The sequence below is a fragment of the Eleginops maclovinus genome, chromosome 18, assembly GCF_036324505.1.
Source record: "Eleginops maclovinus isolate JMC-PN-2008 ecotype Puerto Natales chromosome 18, JC_Emac_rtc_rv5, whole genome shotgun sequence".
In the NCBI taxonomy this organism is placed as follows: domain Eukaryota; kingdom Metazoa; phylum Chordata; class Actinopteri; order Perciformes; family Eleginopidae; genus Eleginops; species Eleginops maclovinus.
The window spans coordinates 12,943,133-12,967,325 of NC_086366.1; the positions used below are offsets into that span (position 1 = coordinate 12,943,133).

The 24,193-nt window shown below is 41.1% G+C and overlaps 1 long non-coding RNA gene across 1 annotated transcript in view; it reads right to left on the reverse strand.

Moving 5' to 3' along the window:
- Positions 1-2,082: 2,082 nt before the first annotated feature.
- Positions 2,083-24,193, reverse strand: part of LOC134880708 (uncharacterized) — a 53,496-nt gene continuing 31,385 nt past the window's right edge. The window contains exons 2-3 of the long non-coding RNA XR_010167959.1: positions 2,862-2,946; positions 2,083-2,765 (exon numbers count right to left, since the gene is read on the reverse strand). This is a non-coding gene — a long non-coding RNA (uncharacterized LOC134880708). The remainder of the gene's footprint in view (positions 2,766-2,861; positions 2,947-24,193) is intronic.

The window sequence follows — 24,193 nt, forward strand, 5'->3', positions numbered from 1 at the left end:
TATCTGTCATGCAGACGGGCATGAGGAAAGGGTGGATGCACGGGTCTTGTAATAGGGGTCATGTAATAAAACATGAGTAGGAACAATTGAAGGTGTGTCTAGTAATTTACACGGCTCGATCACAGAGGGTGAGATGCAAACCGTTGATGGGTGAAGATAAACAAAAGTAGATCCATGTTATATATGCTTGTCTCTGTACCAAACAGCATGTTGATGATGTTAATGATTGGAATGAGATTACAGAGCAGAAAAGTTGAATCTGATATTGTTTTCCCGTGACCTTTTGTAGGTCACAGGAAAGTACTTTGGTGTTTGAGGTTAGGTTCATCGGTTGAATGAGTGTTTTGTCCATCCCTGCGTAGGTGATTCTGGTGTCTGCGGGTTACATGATCACCCTTAACTGCCCCTTCCCTCAACCCACCCAGTCTCCCCCTCTACCGGGACCCCAAGGACTGCTGTCAGCACGCTGACCTATTGATCAAGCTGTCGGTATACGCTGCTAAGAGTCCTCAATGTGAGCAGGCTGAGGTTAACAGAACACAGCAAGATAGCTAGATAACCATCACATATATCAGCAGTCAGATGATACAGAGCATGTTACTCAACGCTGGATGTTGGTTTATATTTCATGAAAACACTCTCCTCTGGCATGAGCTGGGCTTTTTTTTTTCAGTCTTTTTCGTGATACATTTACCATCCACCAAGAAACGAACCAAAGAGAGATGTTATAGTACATTTTGGTGATACTTTGACGTGTAACATATTTCTTAATAAGTAGTATGCTAAAAAATGCACGATTTGGTTATACATTGTATATATGCCATGTATGAATGCATATTATGTAGGTTGCATGATCCCTTGTGGTTTCTCTTGAAGCCAGACAACCAGTTCTTTAGCTGTTGAAGCGGCTAGCACACTATTAACACAAGAGCTGTTGGAAACCTCCTGGCTAAAGAGAGTGCCAAGACAGCGGGCGCAAAACACAAACACACACACCAACACACTTTCTCTGAACTCTACCTTTGGGGGCTCCGTGGCAAACCAGCAACCGCTTTAAGAGCGAAGCAACAAATAAACGCCTGACTTCCCTTTCCTCTCCACCGTCTCCCTTTCTAACTCTCTTCGTCTTTCTATGAATGTGTGTGTGTGTGTTGTGTGTGTGTGTGGCTTGCAGGCCATTCCAGGCCAGGGACACAGTTAAATGAGGAGGAGAAGCAGGATCCAGCATGGTGACCTCTGCAGGCCACATTCTCCTCCTCCTCCAGCTTTGTTTATTAACATCTCAAGGCTTTTCTCCAATCCACTCTGATTTCATATTTTTCTCTGTGTATGAGAAAATAGCCTACAAGACACTGTCTGTTCCCAACTGTTGACGTTTCTGTGAAACAGTTTTTACAAATTAGTTAACAGGCGGGCTCTTAAAAAAATTCAATGCATACACATTAGCATGAGTTAAATGATGCCTAATTAATTTCCGCTGCCATGCATAAATTTGGGCTGCCTTCCCTTGCTGCCACAGGAGACCAAGACAAGGGCGATGATTTCCAGGCTTCCCATAAATAAATGAATAAACATCGAGAAGGACCAGAGAGAGGCTGGTCTTGCAGAGTAGCCAGGTGTGCAAGGTTAAAGACCAACTATGTGGGCGCGCACACGCACACGCACACGCAAACGCGCACACACACACACACACACACACACACACACACACACACACACACACACACACACACACACACACACACACACACACACACACACACACACACACACACACACACACACACACACACACACACACACACACACACACACACACACACACACACACACACACACACACACAGCACAGCACAGCAGGAGCAGGAGCAGGTGCAAATACAAATACAAATGATCTTTGAAACTCACTAGAGGTGCCAGGCTAAAGCGCTAAGTGCACAGCACAGCAACACATACACAATGTTAACAGCATCCACTCCAAACATCACACCTCCAGAAAAACAAAATGCACGTAACTGTCATGGTATTTTGCTTTGTGTACCTCATTATTTATTCTACATGAGCATCCCGCTACATCCAAATCCCAAAGAACTGTTAAGAACAGTGTGCGGAGTGGATGATAGCAGCGGCCTCTCTCTCGCCTAATTTGTAGTAATTGGTAGCTCATTAGGTGAAGCAGGTCAGTGTCACAGGGAGCAGGCTGTCAGGGCGTGAGGTTAATAACAGAGAGGAGACAGACAGATAGATTAAAAACTCTGCTGCATGCCATGCCTCTCCTCCGCTGGCTTGTCTCTACTGTAGCTAAAGGTCCAGCTGTGTGACAATAGGCAGAGTTCTGAACACATCCATCCCAGCACTCATTGCAAACTTCACTGCAAAGTGACTGCCTAATGATGCGGAGACGGTAATGCTTATTCTTGCTTTTGAGCTAAAACTGTTAAAATGTTTAGCTGGGACATTGCAACAGTTTAACAAATCATACATAAATACTCATGTCAAACTTTCCATTCCCTATCGCCATCAATAGGACTACTGTGGAGAGAGTCAGCAGCTTCAGGTTCTTCTGTGCCCACATCACTGAGGACCTGACATGGACTTATTACACAAACGCCATCAACAAAACAGCTTGACAGCGGCTCTTCTTCCTCCGCAGGCTGCAGAGTTAACATGGACTCAGCGATACTCTGAAACATCTACAGGTGCACCACAGCGAGCATCTCGACTGGCTGCATCATCGCCTGGTATGGCAGTTGCACCGCCCTCAGCTATAAGACACAGAGGTTGTTGAAAATTGCACAGCACATCACAAATTTGTTTATCATACTAAAAAGTTAGTTGCGTGTTTGTGTGTTTGTTTTCACCTGGTTTGTATCAGAAGAAGTATTCCTGGAGTCTCCGTTGGTAACCTGGAAACTGCTCCTGGCCATGAAATAATCCAAACGACCCCTTAATAAACAGAGAAATATTGTCGATAATGTTATGTTAAAACAAAGGGAGTATAAGGTGATTTTAGTAAGATCTAGAGGTGCAGATAGATGGATTTTAATACTTTTTTGGACATTAACAGATTAACATTCCCCTTGTTTTCAGTCTTTATGCTAAGCTAAGCTAACTGTGTGCTGGCTCCAGCTACATATTTACCATACTGACAAATTAGTTGTATCCATATTCTCATCTAATGCAAGAAAGCATATTTTTACCAATTAGTTATTTGAAGAAATGCTTCAAATATGCAATAGGTTATTCATTCATATTTTATCTGGTGAGACTACAACATTTGTTTTATTCTACCATACTTACTTGTGTTACCGAAAGAGGGAAGGCCGTAGCAGCAAAAGTTATGAATATGATTGAATTGATTTAATGACCAGTAGAGTGATGTCACATTGAACCACTACACGCCTAGGGTCTGCACGGGCATGTTTGATGAGACATTAGGAGTTGGTTTGGACTGCTTTTTATTTCTCCAGAAATTACCACAGGATGCATTAGGTGAGATATATTTGGAAAAGGAAGCATTAACCTGATAGTGAGAGGAGAGTAACATATACAGACCTGTGGCTGCATTAAGTGTGTGGCCTGAGAGGACAAAGTACAGCACTCCCACATTCAGATGGTTTAAATATGAGAGTCCTATCCGTCCTACTGCAGTGTGTGTGTGTGTGTGTGTGTGTGTGTGTGTGTGTGTGTGTGTGTGTGTGTGTGTGTGTGTGTGTGTGTGTGTGTGTGTGTGTGTGTGTGTGTGTGTGTGTGTGTGTGTGTGTGTGGTCACTGTGAGGAGAGAACAGTTACTAATGGATCACATTAAGAGAGTAACTGTGTAACTTAAGAGTGACGGCTAAATGAATGAAACTGAGCTTGTAAGAGCTCTTATGGTTATGTACATCTAACCCAAGAATCTTTTTCATTTATCCACCTTACATAGGCCTTTTCCAGTCACAACCTGGAATGGATTACTGTACCTAATTTAGATTGTGTTTCATCAATTTTCTTTTGCAAAGATTCAAACCTCTGGCATGAATTGTGGGTAATTATCAGCTGCCAGTTTCCCTAGACATAATCGGGTACTTTTGACAGGTGAGTTATTAAATTGTCCTCTGTACCTGATAAACATATTAATTTATTTCAAGATAGATAATTTCATCAACGCAGGCGTCATATCATATATGGGGTAGACGGTAGCCTCTCCTTTTTAATTATACAAATATCACAGTCGTCAAAATGACAGATTTTTAGACATTTAGATTTTTCCATGCCTATTCTTCTCAGTGAAGTTTTGATTAAAATATAGCAACATTTCTCACACAGTAGTGTTGGTTCACACAATGATTTTCAAGCTGTTTTTGTTCTATTTGCCTATGTCACAAAGAAAACTGTCCTGAATCAGATCTCAGCCAACATGTTTGATGAATAATTAAGCCTTCAGCCAGCCCTCACACACCAGCTCTTATGAGATAATCAATAGTGCCCTCAAACATGATTCTAGTCTGCATCAATTTGACCTAGAGTTATTGTGTTCTGATAATGAAATGACTCCTGGTGTACTCTGCAAGTTTCTAAATTGGACAAGCATCTTTAAAAATCCAAGTTTAAGAATGCAGTACTAGAAAATACAACAAAAATAAAAACAAAAAGGTAAGAGATGTATGTAAGAGACAGTTGGTTGTCTTTGTTGGTACAAAAAAGGCTTTTTTCCAAACAGATGAAGTGTGAATGTATACATTTAGTACATGAAAATGTTGCTAACATTATGAACTGTTGTAAATATACACTGCCATTGTTGCTTTTCTGCAAATGAGTATTGGGACCAGCTGTCTTGACATATTGTATATGTGAGAGAGGTGAAAGATGCATCAATAATTAAATGGTGTCTCTGCGTTCAAATGTATGGCACAGCTTTGATATGTTTGCAAATTCTGCCAAATCTGATTTTATTGATATTGATGGGGTTCCAAGGTAGCAAGCCATTTGGTCAGAGTCAAAAACACATCAACAATCTAAAAAAAAGGCCCCTTTTCTATTATATTTAAGACGAACTATTGACACTACAGAGTTTTTAGTGCTTGCATTTATCTCAGTTAAGTTTGCTCTAATAAAGTATCTGTGCAGGGAGAAAGAGCATGAGCTTTACACTGAGAAAAAATTAAAATTGCCTCTTGTAAATCCCATACAACCACAATGGGATTCAATAAGCCCTTCACAGAAATATGTACGAGTTTGGTTGTGTCCTTTTAGCACAGCACATAAGCATATTATAAACTGAAAGCCTTTGTACATCCAACTCACAGTTTGCATCTTTATTCTGGACTCAATCACAGATGGCCTGCTTTACATCCATTTTGCATTATGCAGCATGGCAATCAGTGCTGACATACACAAATTACAACATACTGCTTGCATCTCATCGACAGAAGACAACAGCAATCGTTCACTGAACTGTGCTGAGTTTGTACAGAACATTGACAAAAACAGAAGAGAAGTCGACCAATAACAGTAGGAACATTAACATTTCCCTGGTGCTTCCTGTTGTAAAGCGTTTCTGGCGCCTGTTAGCTGTGTTTTGAGTATGATGACCCTGTATAGATGGACCTTGGTGTGTGTGTGTGTGTGTCAGCTGTGCAGCCTCTGTGCAGACATTGTCCTACGGTTTCAAATGTTGTTCCTGGACAATAGATATCTGGGATCAGGTCAGATGTTTATACAGCTCATCAGCTGTGTTAGTTTTACTGGACCTCCAGGCACACACACGCACATGCAGCAATGGGTCACGTCCAAAAGACTGTCAGCCAAGTGACTGAAGTTTTAAAGGAATAGTTGGACATGTTTGTGTCAATGCCTGTTTGCTTTTTAAATGAAAAGGTTGATGCCACACTTGTATCTCTTTATTATGAACAGGGTTTGGGTTAGCAAACAGCTGCTTAGCATAGCAGAAAGCCTGGAAACAGCAGGACATGGCTAACATAGCTTTGTCCAAGTGCTTTAAAGTTTACTCCTTAACATTTTAACTTTAATTTGTCCAATCTTCACAAAAGGCAAAATGTAAAACCGACAATTTGCTGTGTAAATGACATAACAAAGTTGCCTCATTTAAGATATAATTCATTTCATAATTAAATTAAATAAATAAATACTTTATTTCATGTTATATCGAAGTAGTTAAAATATACCATGGTTTAAAAAGGCAGTTTGTGTTATATGTTTACCAATGCAGTGTGACTAAGTTTCTGTGCTTTTGGTGCCTCGGAACCAATGTTTATTCATTTTGTATTGGTACTGCGTGTTTTGTTGATGTACTGTGAAGCTCAACGTGGGCAGACGCCGTTATTGAAGCTGCTGTAGCATTGTCGTAAAGGTATCAGCGGAAAAGACATTTTAAGATCAGAATCTCCATTCATGACAAGCAGCCAACAAGGTATTGTTTATGTGTGCGCCATGTCTTATTTTCTTTATTTTATATTTGTATTTGTAGCACACTATGCTAACGTTTGGGCTTTGTATGTATGTGTCTTGTCTGTTGGTGTAGTTCTCACGGTGTAACGGAAGAGGGAGGCTACATGATTAAGGCCAAGAATAAACGCCTGTTTTAAAGAACCGACCTGTGTCTGATTGGGGAAAGGAGCTACAAGCTGTTTTAAGATTGGTTATGTATGCTAGTCGCCCCCAAGACTGACTAATTACCATAGAAACCATCAAGTGTGTGAAAACATGAAATGCCATTTTTACATTTGTGCTTTGTTGGTATAAATTCAACATAGGTAAATAAAAGCATTTCCCAACATGCCAAAATACTACAGATGAAGAATCACACACTGTCAGTAACGTAATGCGACATTCGTTACTCAGGCTAGCATCTTAGGAAATACTTACTTGCAATTTTAAATCATAAGCTTTTCCATTGCAGGGACATGTCTATTGTATTCACATAGTTTTGATTGGATGTTCAGATTTTAGACATTGTTGTGTCATACCTCTAGGGAATATCATTGAGCCAAGAGAAACTAATAGTTTCATTGAATCATTTGTAACCTTGATGGTTACACAATCAGTGCTCAGCCAATTTCTTGTTTTGGGGCATCTTTATCCAAAAGTGTTTCCAATTTGGAGGTCTGGGGGTCTGGGATTCCCTGCTTGAGGTGACCTCAACAGTGTGATTGACAGGTAGAGCTGACCTCATCTGTGGAGGTGGGTCCCTGAAGACTGATCACAATCACACAACATGGGACAGCTGGGATGAAACCCTTGCTAACAACACCAGAGATAGGACACCACAACGCCTCAAGGGTTCCTCTTTTTCCTCCTTACTTTCTTTTCACTTTTTTTCGCTTTTGTTGTTTCCTTGGTTTTGAAATTCTTCCTTGGTAACTCTTACTGTGTTTATCTTCTTATTTGATGAAATCTCTATCTTCTTCTTCTTCTTCTTCTTCTTCTTCATAGGCCTTAACATAGTGTAACATAGCAAATAACTAACAAGTCGAAACACCTCATGGCTGCAGAAAACTTACTTGAATGCTTAACGTCACGGCAAAAACACACACAAGTTGCAGGTAATAACTTGATTATAAATTGTCAAGTTTGAAATGAAAGTAGAACATAAGGTCCGTGCTGATCATTAGGTCTCAATTAATCACTCAATTATCTCAATGGTTCAGTGTGTGCGTTGACGCAGACAGGATCTAAGACAGCAACATCAGTTAAAACAGTCTAATGAACTGAGCTGAATTCATCATGAAACACAAAATAATTAGCAACTGTGTCTTAGGGGAATACTTCAAAAGGAACCTCAAAGTGGATCGGCTTAGTGAAGCTTTCCCTTCAAAAGCAGAACATAAACACACCGCTTAAGACTACACAGGCAGGAAAAGCTGTCCCCCATGCCTTTCATTTACAGCAATAAATAATGATTCATCACCAAAAAAGTTTAGAGAGGGTGCATTTGTTTGCATCAGTGACCTTTGTGGTGCTTTTCAGAGATTAAAGAAACACGGCAGCTAAACATGCTCAGAATCAACACATTAACATTAACCCCCGGTCTGTCATAGCTGTGGTTGACAGGAAGTAGAGTCCAGTTTGTTGGTTTTTGTAAAGCTCTGCGGGGACCCTGGGTGCGGTAGCAGGCATGGCAGTGGAGCTAAGAGACTGAAGGATCACTAGTGGCCCCACTGCTGGGGACCACAACGTAATTAAAATGACACAAACAAAGTGAATCTAATTAGGAATCCCTCCGCTCTAGCTCATTAGTGCCCGACACTGCTAAATTATTTTCCTCCATGGAAATAAATGAGGCCACTTGTCTTTGCAGATTTGGGGGCTGCGAGGTGCTCAGGGAAGGAGCACACGCTGAAAGTAATTATTGAAGTGTAACTAGCGCAGCCGAGTGCTTCCGTGCAAAATCTTATGCACTCACATATGCTGACATCTACAATTGGTCAGCGAAGACACACGTCAGTACCAGCACACACCTGAAAACACGTGTTTTCATAGCGGGTTGTCCGCCTTATGTGTGCTTGGCGAGTAGGTGGCTGTGAGAATGTAAAACTTCCAGCCCTCCCATCCACCACCTGCATGTCATTACACAGAAAACACACAGCTCATCAGAAACAGTTGGACCTCCTCTGTGTTTCTCTCTGTCTGTCTGTCTGTGGTCTTGCTTTCTGTCTCACACCTACACACTCATTCATACACACATACGCACACTTTTGTTGCAGTATGCCACGTCCACACCACTCAGACCCCCCACACACACCCTGGTTGGTGTAGTGAGGTAAGTGAATCCAGTGGCTGATAGTTTTGAGGGAGCCAGGGGAGCGATTGAGAGCCCATTAGGAGGTTAAGTAGAGGAAGCTCTCCATTGTTCTGCTGTTTGATTCCTGCCCTGTGACCCACACTCTCCTGGCCAGAGCCTGGGAAACCCTGTTAGTGATGATGAGGGGGGATAAAAAGACGATCACACACACATACACACCCGCACTGCTCTCACACACACAGCCGACACACAAGACTGGAACAGTGCAGAGCACTGACAGTTGGATGACTCTCTGCGGACCGCTGGCTGTCTGTAAGGGCGGAGAGGTTTCCGGCCAGACGACAGTAGCGGTGTTAAAGGCCAACAAAAGGGCAAACTCACTGTGTGTGACAAGAAAAACAGTACCACTTTCTAATGAGAAAACCCTTTATAAAGGGTTAATGTTGTTTAATTACAGTAAATCAATAATATTAACGCTTTTTGGATCAGATATCAACTCAATGAACAGTAAGACCAACTTTTTTGTAGGGCAGGTTGTGTATAATCTCTTTGACAGGGTATCTTTCAGTATTTTTTTTTTTTTTGCCATTAACTCTTTAAGTGCATTAGAAGAAGTGCTCCAATGGAGAGTTTGACCCCTTACCTTCTCTTAAAATGGCTGGAAAATATAGGACAGCAATGAAACCATGCAACCCCATGGTGGTATAGACCGAAAGTGAGAAGATTACCAAAACACTTCAAATAATCCTCTGCCAAATAGGAAGTTCCATGATAGTCCATCCAATAGTTGTATTTCAGTGTGGAAAAGTGGTGGAGCCACAGAAATCCTTGTCAACTAGACGCTTGCATAATAAAAACCCATGACCCTTTATAATTGACTTAACAAATATAATTACAAACATGCTATAAAACTAGTTTCTTACTTAAATATTGGGCTCTGGTGATTCAGAGATACCTAAAAATACAAAGCAAGTGAGGAAGATAAAACCCAGCCAGAGAAATGTTTCACAACCTGGCAACCCAAACCTATTAATCACTTATAAGTGATCTTTAAACCTCTCCCAGGTGTGAGGTGGATCATCTTTAGGGTAAGATAGTGGAGGTGTAGCTCAGCAGGAGGAGGTGATGGGTAGCCACAGGGTGGAGAAACACAGGAGGTGGAGGTTGTGTTAGTGAATGGGAAGAGAGAAGGCAACAGCTGAGAAAGAGGAGGACCGGAGGGTAATGTGGAAGATGGCAGCGGAGTGGGTGGAGGCGAGAGGAGGGAGGGAGGAAGGGGGAGGAGGCGAGGCTGGATGTCTTGTTTGGCTGATAGTAATCTGACAGCTATTAGAGAGGGGAGAGTTAGAGACCTGCTGGCTTGGGGTGGTGGCTGGTGGTGCTGGGGTTTTGGGGGGGGGGGGGTGTAATGGTGGTGCTGGGTGATGTGATATATGCGCCCCCTTCACACTAAAACCACCCAGAGTGTGTGTGTGTCCAAGCTCACAGTGTGTTTGTGTGTGTGTGTGTGTGTGTGTGTGTGTGTGTGTGTGTCTATATTACTTCATTCTTCCACATTCAATTCTCTCTTAGCCTCAATGGCCTCTCTCTCATCTCTTCCACCCCTCCATCTCTCAATCGCTCTTTCCTCCCTTTATCTCCATCTCCTCCCCCAATCTCCCGCTTTTTCCCTTTGGTGTAGCGGCTGCCACTGTACATTTTAGTGTCTCGCCGCGCGCTACAAGGCTTGCCCTTAATTTGACAGTGTCACAGGGATCCATCTTCATTCTCTCACTCTTTTCATAATCTGATCCTCTTCCTCTAGCATGCAATTAGTCCCCCTCCCCCTTTTTCCCTCCACCCATCGCTCCGTCCTCGGTCCCCTCGCGGCCCTTGAGCAGCGTGCCGCTGCCCCCGCCGAGCGGCCTGGATGATTGCTACAGCTTTCCCTGTGCAATCCATTTAGAGCCGGGCCCCTGTAATGAATATGTACATTGAGAGGGACCTCGGCAGGGGGGAGGGTCACGAGCAATCAACCTTGAATTCAATTATGCCAGTGAAGGTTAATGACTGTGCTCAGTGGTCAGAGGCACGCGCCACATCGCCCATTAAAGCAGCTTGTCAGAACTGACAACGTGGGGGCAGGGATGCACTGGCTTGGAGGAAAAAAGTGGGTGGGTGAGAGAGCTGAGGGAAAGGGGGGGGGGGTGAGGTAGTAGAGAAAACAAGCATGAGGAAGGGATGAGAAAGAGTTTGCAGGGTGGATAAAGAGGTAGAGAGGGAGACACAGAGAGCCGGTGAGCAGAGGTGGAGTCATGTGACGCACACAGCCCGTTAGATGGACAGATGGATAAAACGGTGTCAGTCGGAGGTAATAGATTACATTGAGTTCTCCCGGACAAATACGATTGTAAAGTCCTTCAACCTCCACCGTCTCTCCTCTTTCTCCCCCCCTCTTCCCCTGTCTCCCCCGGGGTGAAGCTGAGCGCGCTGGCTGTAATATGATTAGTCTACATAAAGACGTGTCTGGAGTGTAATTCACTGCTCACTAATGAGGCCCTGTCTGAACCCAGGACAGATGAATCCCCCTGGTGGCACACGCTCACCTGCTGCCTGACTTACCCCCTCCCAACCTGTCTCAGTCAGACCCTTCAGTCCTCAGTATGCCTACTTTCTCACCCTTACTCCTCCCAGGTCTCACCTTCACCTCACCCATAAAGTCCACCCTAGTTATGCACTGTGTCACACAGTGTCTCTTACATCATCCACTGCCTTTGCTTTAACTTGTGTACTCTCATATTTCTATTTGTACCTATCGTCTTGTCAGAGGTGTTTTGCACCCTTTTGGAAGAAATCCAAATCATGCATTACATCGTTGAGATTTAAGCCCTTCAATTGCGAGACTCAGTTTTATATTTGAGTTACATACTGTATGTCATGAGTCAAGACACCAAGGAGTCAAAGCGAAGTCTTAACTCTTTATGTGCTGTTTTCAGTCTGACTCAAGACCAAGCCTCACCTACAGTATAATATCACCATTTCCTCCACTTTCAACCCCATCTCATCCATTACTCAATAAAAAATCCCCTCAAATTGTTATAAATATGCATTTTGGCCCACATTGCTTAGGTACTCAGCAACTTTCTTGCTCAACCAGTGAGCCACAAATGATCCTACCAGATAAGTTTGGAGTGAAAATTCAAAATTGTCAAAATGAATATTTGTCATAAATTTCAAAAAAAAAAATGCACAAAAAGAGAAAGAAGTTCAAGAGCCCATTTAGATGGATTTGATAAATGGACTTTCAGAAGTGATGCATTGGTTTATTCTTATTCAAACCAGGCTTAACTTAGCATTTTTTAGAGTTCATAAGGTCTGACAGAAGAACCCCTCTCTCTTTTGTCCTAGAATTGGAAGCAGCCAAGAGATCCCTGCCTGAGGATGTATAGCTGAGCTCTGGCTCATAAGGGGTTAAAATGTCAGAGGTAGCCAGGAGCAGGCCCTCGATAACCTTTGAAAGTTTGTATCAAAGCCCTAAAAATCAATTTAAAACCTGACAACCAAGTGTGAAGATGCCAAACTGGGTCCAACTTGGTACCTTCACCTTCTCTTAGAGCTGCGAAAGTCTTCTGCAACATCTCACATAGTCTGGAAACATGCCAAGGCTTGTTGACAACACTGTATCACTCACATACAATGTAAATTCCTTGGTATTTTATAAGTAAAATGACTACAAAGCATACATACTGAGCATCTCCACAGAGCCTTTTGTTGATGGGGGGAGCAGCAGGTTGGGGGCCATCTGGACATAAATGCTTGTAGAGAGATAATGAATTTCTGACAGACTGAGGTCTTTGATGGTGATACCATATAGTCCATTTTTTTGCCTGCTTCATACTGGGCTGCTGACTTCTAACCAGTCATGCTAAATGCGGCTATCGTTTAAACATATACATTTAACAGGCTATTACATAGATCTTATTTTCATCGCACGCTTATTATGCCCAATCATCATCCATCAGACACAACATGAAGACATGATGGTGTCAAAACAGACAAACCATAAAAGAAACCACTCACCGGACAAATGAGAGAATTGCTTGTTTGCACAAATGCTTTAAACAATACTTTTGGATATTTTTTAGAGATTTTTGTCGGGAGTAATGAATGTCCTTATTCAGAAACAAAGGCTTAAGCAGTGTGGAGTTGTAGCACAGCCTCCCAGGGGACTTTGTATGGTTTGGGTCCACAAAGCGTTTATCCCGTTTCCTACCAACAGTTAGAATGGTGAATTACGACTGACTTCAACCTCTCCTAGTTAACAAACGAGTTAAAAAAACAGCATTGATATCTGTTTTTTTTACTTGGCAATACAACTACGCAACAAGCTGAACATCACATACCGATTAACAGGCTTAAGACGTTACCTTTTAAAGTCGCTAAGGCTAACCTGTGAGCCAACAGTTACCGATTACAGCATGAATGTATTCTAAGACTGGATACTGGACTCAAAGACAGCGCCTATTTAAACCAAGGAGAAGTGCTTACCTTCCGCATTTGCCAAAACGTTTCCTAGTTTCAAGGTTTAATATGTCGCTAAATGACCTACTGGATATGTGCATCCCCCACCGGCCCCCCTCAACAAGTTGCTCTTCGGCTTTTGAATGTGTTGGCAGCGGAAATTTTAAGGGCTCTGCTTTGCTCAAGAAAAGGTCTCCAATTATTAAACCTACATTTAACAAAGAAATATAATCAAGTCGTAATTGTTTCATTCTATGCACTTAAGAAAACTATGGATTAAGAAGGTCAAACAGATAACTCGGCAGTCGAGAGACAAACAGAATTCATCAGTGCCATTAAATGAATGTATAGGTTAGTCTTTGAAAGGAGTGAGACCTGACAATGGAAGCCAATCATTTATGAAGGGAACAACCTAGGGTCGTGGATGTTGTGATGAATCTTACTACTTCTGTGGTCGGTGTGTGTGTGTCCCATGCTTCTCTGGCTGCCCAATATGTGAATCCCTCCTACGCTGACTGCTGTGTTATCTATCACAAGGGAATATCGAAAAAGCTAATTTAAGGACAGGGAGGAAAAGTTTGCCACACCAGCATCCTCTTTAAATAGTTTATGTTGTTCACTGATGAAGAAAATATCAAATTCCAGATGAAAATTTATGGAAATTAGATCAATGCTATTACAGCGGCTACTTTTTAAAGCAATATATTCTTTGCAGCGACAGTCTATGTGCGGATGATAAATAGAAGGTAGTCACAGAGAGTTGCGAGGGTCTTTCCTCCTGTGGAGCGGACCTACGAATCTGTTATTGCATTTCAGCCTAACAGGATCAACATGCATACTAAAAAATGCAGCTTCCCGAGAAAACCCCCATCCCAACATTCCCGTCGTTCTCTTCCTCTCTTCCTCACTCTCTTTATTTGTCATGAAGAATCTAATACCATTTTCACAGGAGTGGAGTGTCAGGTTATTGTAAATAAGATGAGATTTTCCTGGGAGAGTGTATGTGTATATGTGTGTGTGTGTGTGTGTGTGTGTGTGTGTGTGTTCACAAAAAGTAGACGGTAAAGCTTTCTAATGTTGATTTATCAGCTTGTCAGAATCAAGTATCTTTTAGACACTAATGTGTGTGTGTGTGTGTGTGTGTGTGTGTGTGTGTGTGTGTGTGTGTGTGTGTGTGTGTGTGTGTGTTTGCGTGTTTGTTTGAGTGACAGCACCTCATACACACGTCTTGTGCCCTTGCACTGATCCTGTCACAGTCCCACAATCTGTACTGCGTTGATGGCGGGTTCAGGTGCATCACACTGGCTGTATTTACATTCTTTCAGTGAGGGCTCTGTCCTCTCTCTAGTTAGTTGCCCAGCTGAGTCGTTCTAAAAGGTACATCAAAATAACTAGTTTAACCTGAGTGTTGGATTACAATGTAAAAATGTGTTATTTGTTTAAAATATTTTTAAAAATCTGTCTAGTTTTTCATAATTTAAACGTTGAACGATTAATTTATCGGTTTGGTAACTGAAATACATTCTCTTTGTTAAAAATGTATTGCAGTAAATTATTATTTTTCCAGGAATAAAGATTCAATGTATGTTTTATGAGTTTAAGTTCCATTGTTTTTACCAACATGAATTTAATTTGACAAGCGACAAGAGTTTCTGTTGAAAGAAAATCTTATCATTGTTATATCTTTTGTTTTAATATTTGAAGAATTCATTTGTGTTGTGTCTCACAAATCTGTGGGACGTCTGATCGAAGGGTTTCTCTTCCTTTTTCATTTTGTTTTTCTCTCTTTTTCTGTCTACACAACATCTGTCTGTCTCACTTTGAAGCTTTTTCATAAAAATAATATTTTTTGTTTATTTAAAAACAACATTTTAGACATTAGGTCACAGGCAAATATGTCATTTTATATATAAAAGCTTTGACTCTTACTCAACGGTGCAATAAAGTAAATCCATTACTTTTTAAATGATGAGTAAAGGCAAATCGTATAATTGTTACAATATAATTTTATGGTAAAGGACAAAGCTACTGTACAAACAATTAACCTTAATGGTGAGGTGAAATTATGCTGTTGATTTGATAGAAAAATAACAAGGGTTATGGGTAGGAGTATGACTCTTGACTATCAGAAGGCCTTTCATGGCCGTTATGTTAAGCAACTACAGAGCACAAACCAACCAAGTATTATAGGTACAAAAATAAAACAAGTATACATACTATACACATCATATGTATATAAAAGCATTGTATACACAATGAAATGAGCAAACTGACAAGTATACGTCACCAGTTGCCGGCCGGCTATAGCTGCCGGGACAATGAGGTCCTCAAATGAATGCAGGGAAGTGTGATAATTACTGCTATTCTGAGAAGCAGACACAGAAGGCAAGAGAAGGAGGGAATTATTGTTCTGGAGCTAGGGAGGGGAAATACATGTTTCCTTTCTTGGACATAAATATTTACCCTCTTATACGGCAAGCTGACTCATGCTCAGACGACAGTGCATACTGACCCGGAAAATCCCCTTGCCAGGTCGAAGTGATGCCTAACGTTCTCGCTCCCTAAACTTGACTGCCATTAGTGTTTGGCTGAGTTTACCTCAAACAGACATGCTTTCCCTCTCCGAGACACACACACCCAACTTCCAGATCTGATTAGCGGACTGCGGTGCCCTGTTAGCCTGATGAAAGCCCATTTCCCCTTTTCCCATCAGGCCAATGCCGTGCCCTCGCTCTGCACGGGACATTTGTTGCAGAAGTTGACAAAAGATTTTTGGAAGTGAGGTAGCTTGTGTGTGCCATGTGCGTTGCGAACTACGTGTTTCAAAAATGTAGATGAGCAACACCATTTGGCATTTTGTTGCCCACCTAAAATTGTAATTCTCTAGTTCTGTTTTAATTTGTATTTTTGTCAAACAGTGAAGACAGAAAACAAACAAACTGTTGAAGACAGGTTTTTTTTCTACACCAACATGTAATTCTATGCAAATTTCCCAAGAAAAAAAACCCCTCATGAGAAAAGTTTGCACATTATACACTCTTGTACAGCTCTCTGCTAACCTTTTAAATCAGAAAATCTAGGGAACAGGTGGTCAGATATTTTCTTCCCAGTTTGAAGCAAGCGTATAGAGTATTTGTATTGTAATAATAGTAGGTGGTGACTGAATTAAACAATAGAAAAAAAGGCTCTGTGAGCAAGACTCCGAGCTGGCCGCAGTGGCTTGAAATCTGCTGTCCTTCTGTCACCTATACGTGTTTCTTTACATGTTGTTTTTTTTTGTTTCTACACTCCATGTGTGGTCAATCTGTCTTTGTGACCCCAAAACACACAGGTTTATATTACTGACAACAATTATGCACTAAATGAAATGAAAAGTAACCTCGATGCTGATTATCCAGACAATGAAAAGATGGTTTAGTACACAAATTGGCCTTCATATTAGTTTAAATAATCCATATGCATTACTTTACTGTTTCTCCCTGAGATGCAAACAGGAATATGCAAAAGAGCTTCCTTAGCCCTTTGAACTATTTGGTCTAAAAGAACTTCAAGTTATACCAGACCGCTGAATGTCTGTTTTGTTTAAGCTGGAAGAGTAAGTCTTGTTTTTAGAAATGTCTAGCAGAGCTTCATCACCTGTTGAAAATCTCCTGAAAGGCATTACCTCTGTTCTGTAAGTGTTGTATGTGTGAAGGGAGAGAAAGAGAAAGCATGGCCAAAAGATACAACAGGTTCTGCATATCGATCACTTCGTGTTCTTCTACTAACAAACTGAATGTCTGTGCATCATGTCATTTTTTAGCAAGAGTAACATCAACGCTTAAACGTGCTATCGTTTTAAAGGCTCATGGCAAAGCTACCTCTTACCCACTGCTTCAATTCTGAGTGAAAACAAAAGAGACAATAAATAATAAATGGTGCTCTCTAAGCTGTGTTCCTAACATCAAAAAGTAATGCCTCTAATATGCATTTAATATCCCCCATTTTGTCCTCAGTGGAATCTAATGAATAACAGAGCTATACCAATTAGGCGCAGGAAGTTACTGTTAATTACATTTCTAAGTTCTATTATGTAGTTAGCATGCATTAATCACAATGTTATTTTTCCAAATGCTATTTGTGGTTAAAGCAGAGTCAAAGTGTATTTGGAGTGGATTACGGCTTAACTACTAGATTTAAAGTTCTCAGATAAACTGCAATGGATCCAGATACATTAAGGCTGCATGGGATCAGACAAAAAAAAAAAAAAACATTATTAGAGCAGCATAATTCAATAATATGCATTCAGGTTCATAATGTATCAGTTTAAATATGGAATTATAAAAGCAAAGACCAGACAAGACAAAGCCCATTATAGTAAGGGACAGAATAAAGTGCTGCAATATCTGAAACGCTTTGTCACTTTGTGAGCATGAATGATAATTTACAAGATATCCAGTAGCAATTGTACGAGGTTGCACAGCTCTGCTTTGAGGTTAATGCTTACAGCAGCACGCTTTAACACAAACAATGCCAATTAATTCATCAGACAGTTCAGGTTGATGGGAATGACATTCAATTGAAGATATATGGTCATAAACCAAAGTACTGGACAGGCTGAAATATTTACCTGATGATGGTGCTAGAAGAACTACTCCTGAAAGGAAATCAATGTCTGAAACGATTATTTTTTGGGTATCAATAACACTTAAAATAAAAATAAACATGAAATAGATACCTTATCCTAGACTAAATTGGTGGATTGGCTGGCAGACTGATGACTGACGTTGCCATCTATGGCTAGATAAGGCAATAATGTAATACCAAATATGAAATAAAAATTCCCACATTGACCACACTAAGTAAAGTGACATGTGGATGCCGGCCGGACTGAGAGAGTAATTGTTATCCTGAGGTCAAAGAGAGAGTGTATAGAGACACATTTCCGTCTAATCAAATCCAGTACAACAGTCTCCAGTCTCCTCCTCTCCACTTTGTGTACTCCAGAAGCAGGAAATGCAAACCTAAACAGGAAAGGTCAGATTATAAAACCAGGAAGTAAAAGTTAGATTATCAAATCAGAGAGGAAGAGAAAGTTTAAACACTATGACATTCTGAATCTTTAGTCCTGCACAGCCAAGTCCTGCTTAGGTTCAGATTCTGGTTTTAGTAAAACAATGCATCCTATTCATATCCATCCATCAGCGTTCACCCCTCTACGACCACTCTGTCATCGGACGTTTTAAAACAGCCTGTCTCAGTCTGACTGTGTAGTTAAACTCAGACAAATGCAGGCAGAACAACCCCCCAAACAACATGCAATTGCCAAAACAAATTATGGGGACAGAATGGGCCTTGTGATGCACAATAGAGCTTGTCAACATTTGGATTATTTCTAGCCAGGAAGTCCCCATAAATAGACAAAAGCATTAATAAGAGGAAGAAGTGCATTAGAAGCAGGAAACTGCGGGAGAAGTGGAAGACTGAATCAGTGTATCCATCTCCTCCTAATCTGCTATTCAAGAACCAAGACAACCTATTGGCATCCATTAATCCTGAATTGGCTGACAATCAATGGGCTCCTCAATAACTACTTATTCATTCCTTCATCAATACCTAAAGAGTGCTCCTCGTCCCCATGTGTCCCACCTGTCACATGCTTGTCCATCCCAAGTTAACACCCCTTTGATTACATTTTCTTTATAGCCATATTAGCAGTATTGGTTGATTAGTTGTTTCACACATAGCACCAAAGATAACAACTATTGGAGGGACGGACTAAGAGATTCTGTACGGACATTCATTCAGATGTCATCTTAATTACTTTAATCAACCTTTGACTTTGACATTTTTGCTTATCCTTTGACCAATATTTTTGGTTTATGGTCAAATAACTGTGTGATATTTTCATCATTCTCAGCTAAGCTATGTGTTTAGTTCTTAAGAGCAAATATGAACAACTTTGAAAAGGTACATTTTTGATGACATGATGTAAGAAATCAGCAGTACAGCCTCAGTGAGGTGCCAGCCTGGCTGTAGACTCTTTGTCTTGATCAAATACATCAGCAGTGAGCCTTTCATGCTTCTCTTCATTCACAAAAAAAATGACCTGTATCCCCCAGCAGATCATGTCACAGCTGATGACCCATATGCGATTTTGTGTGTGTGTGTGTGTGTGTGTGTGTGTGTGTGTGTGTGTGTGTGTGTTTTATGGGTTGGAGAGGAAGGGGAGCATAGCACGTGGCACTGACACTTCACATGCGCGTGCAAATGGGCGTGTCATTGTGCACAAAGTAAATCAATTAAGCACTGGGAATCTCCAGGGAGAGAAACAGAGGTGCTGCTTTATGTCCTTAACTCCCTAAAGACCCTTAAAATACACACATAATTTAAAATGTAATCTGTGTTTCCTTTACAAAGCCTGTCCCAAACCCATAATGATGCAAGGAACCAGCCATGATTATATTTCCATTGCTATATCTCAGACTTGAGCATCAATATAATGCTGCTTAATCAACCCCATCTCTAATTTAATTAAGTTATGACGAACCATAAAATATAATCCAGACTCCTTGGCAAAACATATTTTTTGGTTATGAGGCTGAAGATGGCGAGCATGGGGTAGATGTGGGTTGTTTATGTTCATCACACATTATTGTAAACAAATAATTCAGTTTAAACTGAAACCAATGCATTTTCCAGGTTGAAAAGCAAATCCCCAGCATTCAAAGGTTGAATTGTCCCCTAGGGGAGCATGGAGAGGTTAAAGCGGGTGATGGGTGGGTGCATGTGATGTGAATGGGGTGGGGCGAGCATCCAGGGTACGCTTGGCCTCTGCAGGGGTAAAAAAAAAAAACCCCGACCCTGAGCCCTGCCCCTAAGAGGGAGGTCTACAGGGACGGACTCACACCGTTTTATAAAAAATTCATGAATGAATAAAGCTCCTGTGTTCAAACTGTGTATGTATAATTAACACATAAATAGGCGCAAGCAAGAAATTCTGATCAGATCTTTATATCTATACTACAATTCAGATTTACTAAAACATCCTGGAGCAGTCCACCCGTCACCCCCTCTCACTCTCCCACCTCCATTCTCCCCCTGAACTTTCACCTTAACTCCCTGAGAGGCGGAGGTGGTGCAGGAGGGTTGGGGGGGGGGGGGGGGGGGGGGGACAAAGGCAAAAGATGAGGGCAGTGAAAAAGAGCAGCGTTTTAATTGACACCCTTGAAGTTAGCTGCAAGATAATTATGGCCAACAGCTGTAGACGGTGCAACATGCAACAATGGGACCAATTTGCATTCTGGTGGAGGTCTGTCAGGCAGGGCCAAGCCACGTGAATGACGCTTAAACAATGTTGATATGTAGTAAATGCACACACAAATATGTACACATTAATGCACAAAGGAAGTATTCACACAGAAGCCTCTTACTTTGAAAAGAGTGGGAAAGTGGTTGAAAAGAAGCCGCAGCTGATGACTTTTATTATTTTGTTACATAGAGGGGGTCATAGCTCTTTAAAATCCACACTGCACTCTGCCTCAAAGCAACAGTGGATCCCACTGAGCTTAAGAAAATGTGCTCCTCATTTAAGTCCTAATGTGGGAATTAATTATGAATTAATTAACATTACACTTAGGAGCAGCTACTTATACGTGTCTTTTTTTCTCTCTCTTTCTGTGCAGTCAGGAATAATAGGAGCCGGAGCTGGAGAGAGACAAAGAGGAGAGATCGAGATATGGATGCGTTGTATGTGTAAGACTATCTCCGGGTTATGAATTAGAGAATGTGTGTTTGTTTCTCCCGGCGAGCCATTAAATATTTCATGAAGGGGGATAAATACTGGGAGAATGCCGCCTCCTGATTCACACTGCAATTAGAGGCCCATTATCCCTCTCTCAACCTTCACACTCAGTACAAACTGGGCCTCAAAAGCAGCAATGAAAAGCCCTGTGATGACATATGATAACAGAAATGATGAGCAGAATACTTATCTTTAGGATCTATGATGAATTTACACAGTCTTACTAACCCGTGTATTTGTATGGGTCAGTTCTCGCTAAACATCATAAAAAAATAGGAAACCCTCCAGCCTCGCACTAGTGGGTTTCATTCATTTCATTTGATTTGACATATCATGCTTCTGTGCCTTGGCAATAAGGACACAACATTGCAGCATATTGGCAAGCTCATTTGCTTTTCATAGTGAGCGTTGTGTCCAAAAAAAAGTGCCCCCTGGGATAAACACGTGTACGGGGACTGCGGGCTCGCCGCCCCAGCAGCAGGTGGCCCATTGCTGCCTAATGAACACCACAATCTGTTACTATCGCAGCGGTGCTTTTCACCAGACAATTAGGCGACTAAGCATGTCATTATTCCAGGCCAACAAGAAGAGCCTCTTCTCTAATTTCGTCTTTTCATTCCTGTTTACTCACCCACACTCCCCTCATTAACGAGAGATTTTCCAGTCCATGCTAATTGGTTTCAATAACATTCATTTTAGTTGAAAGGAAACGATTCTGTTAATTGAGGAGCGCAGAGAGAGGAGAGAGGGAGCGAGAAGGGGGAGAGAGGGAGGGAGAGGGGCTTCTTTTCATTTTCAAGTGCGTCCATGAGATGACGCTTTTGAAAAAGCGCTCTACAGGTTCAGAGCTAATGAAATTAAGTGATGCCGGCCGTGGTAAAAAGGAAAGCCCAAATTAAAAGCAATTTATTTTCATTGAGGCATGTGGCACTGTTCGGGCACAATTAATGGGCTGAGCATGGACACAGAGATGTGGAGAGGGAGAACAAAAAGAGAGACAAAGATACAAAGAAATGACTGGTGGCACAGATGAGTCAAGAGAGAGGAACGTCTAGACCTGGACAGATTAACTGTAATGATTACCTATTATTGCATCTGTATTTCTTTTTTTCTAATTTGTTAAGTTTTAATAGAAATTACCAGCAGTGGCTGTTTGAATATTTAAAATAATCTCAAATCTGTAGATGTTTGTCTGAAACCGGGCAACGAATAATAGAATATGTGTGCTTGCTATTGAAATACCTACAATAAGGATGAGAAATGTTGCATTAAAAAATGGGAAGCCCTTTCCCACTGATATTATTCATCCTATTCTAGATTTGTGTCAATTTCCAAGCAATGAAGTCCCAATCTAATGATCTTCATCAGTAGATTGATATTTCCAGTTGGCAAGGAATTACAGAATTAATTTCTTTTGATACATTTTTTAATAATTAGTATTTTACCTGCTGATAAAGATTGTCCACTATTTATGAAAGAAGAAATATTAAATTGACTTTGTGATGTGACTGTTTTTTAAACCTAAGAGAGATTTAGTTTCACATACTCATAATGAATTACAAACAGAAAATGTGCCTTTTAATAAAAAAGGTACTGAAAAAGCTCAGAAAAGATTATCTAAAATTTGCAACGAGAAACTCGGCAAATCTGCTGATGAAAATATTGTGAAAGGAATAAAAGCTTTATAACAAACTAGATGGCACTTGTGGTATTTGTTCAATTTCTGAGGTCAGTAATAAAAGTCATGGCTCTCTTTGATTTAAATATTTTACATTGTTCACAAACCTATAGCATGACCAAGTTTAATCTTACATAATCTATACATAACATAACATAACACCTTAATGAGATTCAACTAATTACTTACACAAACTGATGATTTTTGCCTGAACCTTTTGCACAGTACAAGCTGAATTATCAAATGAAACTTTGAGGGTCTTCCAGGCAGCGTCACCAAACCCTGAGAAATGAGTCTGTAATTCTTCCAGGAACTATATCAAGTTTTGCATCACTGCCAGAAGCGGAGCCACAGTTAAGGCCATAACCCCTCCAACAGAATTCAGATACGTCAGTCAGCTGCCTAACCAGCCGCTGAATGGTTGTTTAGTGACGGCAGACTGAGCAAGTTAATGGCCTGTCTAAACAGTCTCAGCTGGGGGTCGGAGTAAAGGGGTTGTGGGGGGGTGCTCTGCAGGCTGTAGACTGCAAAGGCATCTGGAGACCACAGGAAGAAGAGTCAGAAGGGATGAGTCAAGCAGCTATAATCATTACTGATCGATGTGTTGACAAGCACAGAGAAAGGGAGGAGGGAGATCGGGATGTAAAACAATTGATATAATTATTTGCAGGCTACAATGCTTTCTGTTTTCCAGCTGAACAATCAGTATATCTGTCCCTGCCTGCGTTTCAGCCAATGAGGAACCAAACTGGTATAAAGTATGACTAAATGCCCTGCTAGTCTCCGAGGAGCTCTGAGTGCGGAGCTAGCAGGAGATCAGTGCAGTTAATTTACATAGCATTTGCATTATGTCAGGACATGAGCTACAAATAGGTATGAGTGTGGGGCTTAATTAGAAATGAGCCAGGCTTTTCAAAAACACCCTTTTGCATCATAATTGAGTCAGCTCCGCGCTGGAGTAAATGGCGGAGAGTGGGGGAGAAGATGCCTGTTTGTGAACACGCTCAGAGATGATTGGTAATTATGAAACACCTACCTGGGCTCACAGCAACTTATATTATTTTCACACTAAACGTTTGTGTACGCTTTGAACAGCAGCAGACGAAACTGCCCTATAATATCTTGGTCATAACAATTAAATATATGATAAATACGGTATAGAAATGCTTTTTATCCAGAGGGGGTTGTGACTTGAAGGTTGCCAGTGTTTTTCGATATGTGGGTGGTTTTTGATCAAGGACATGCGGAGGTGTCTAGGACTTTTTTTAAACCAAGAAGAACCACTGCTAACATAAGGAGCGCCAAAGACCAAGTGTAAACACAACTTGGAAAGTTAAAATTAAATTAAATCTCTGCAAAGAATGAAATACAACATCAGCTACATACCAAACCAGTTACTCTATTAAAGAGCATGTATTGGTCTCTAAAACCTGGGGTGACCTTGGGGGTTTAAAACCCCAGAAAGTGTTGTGCAATGATCCTGGGAACG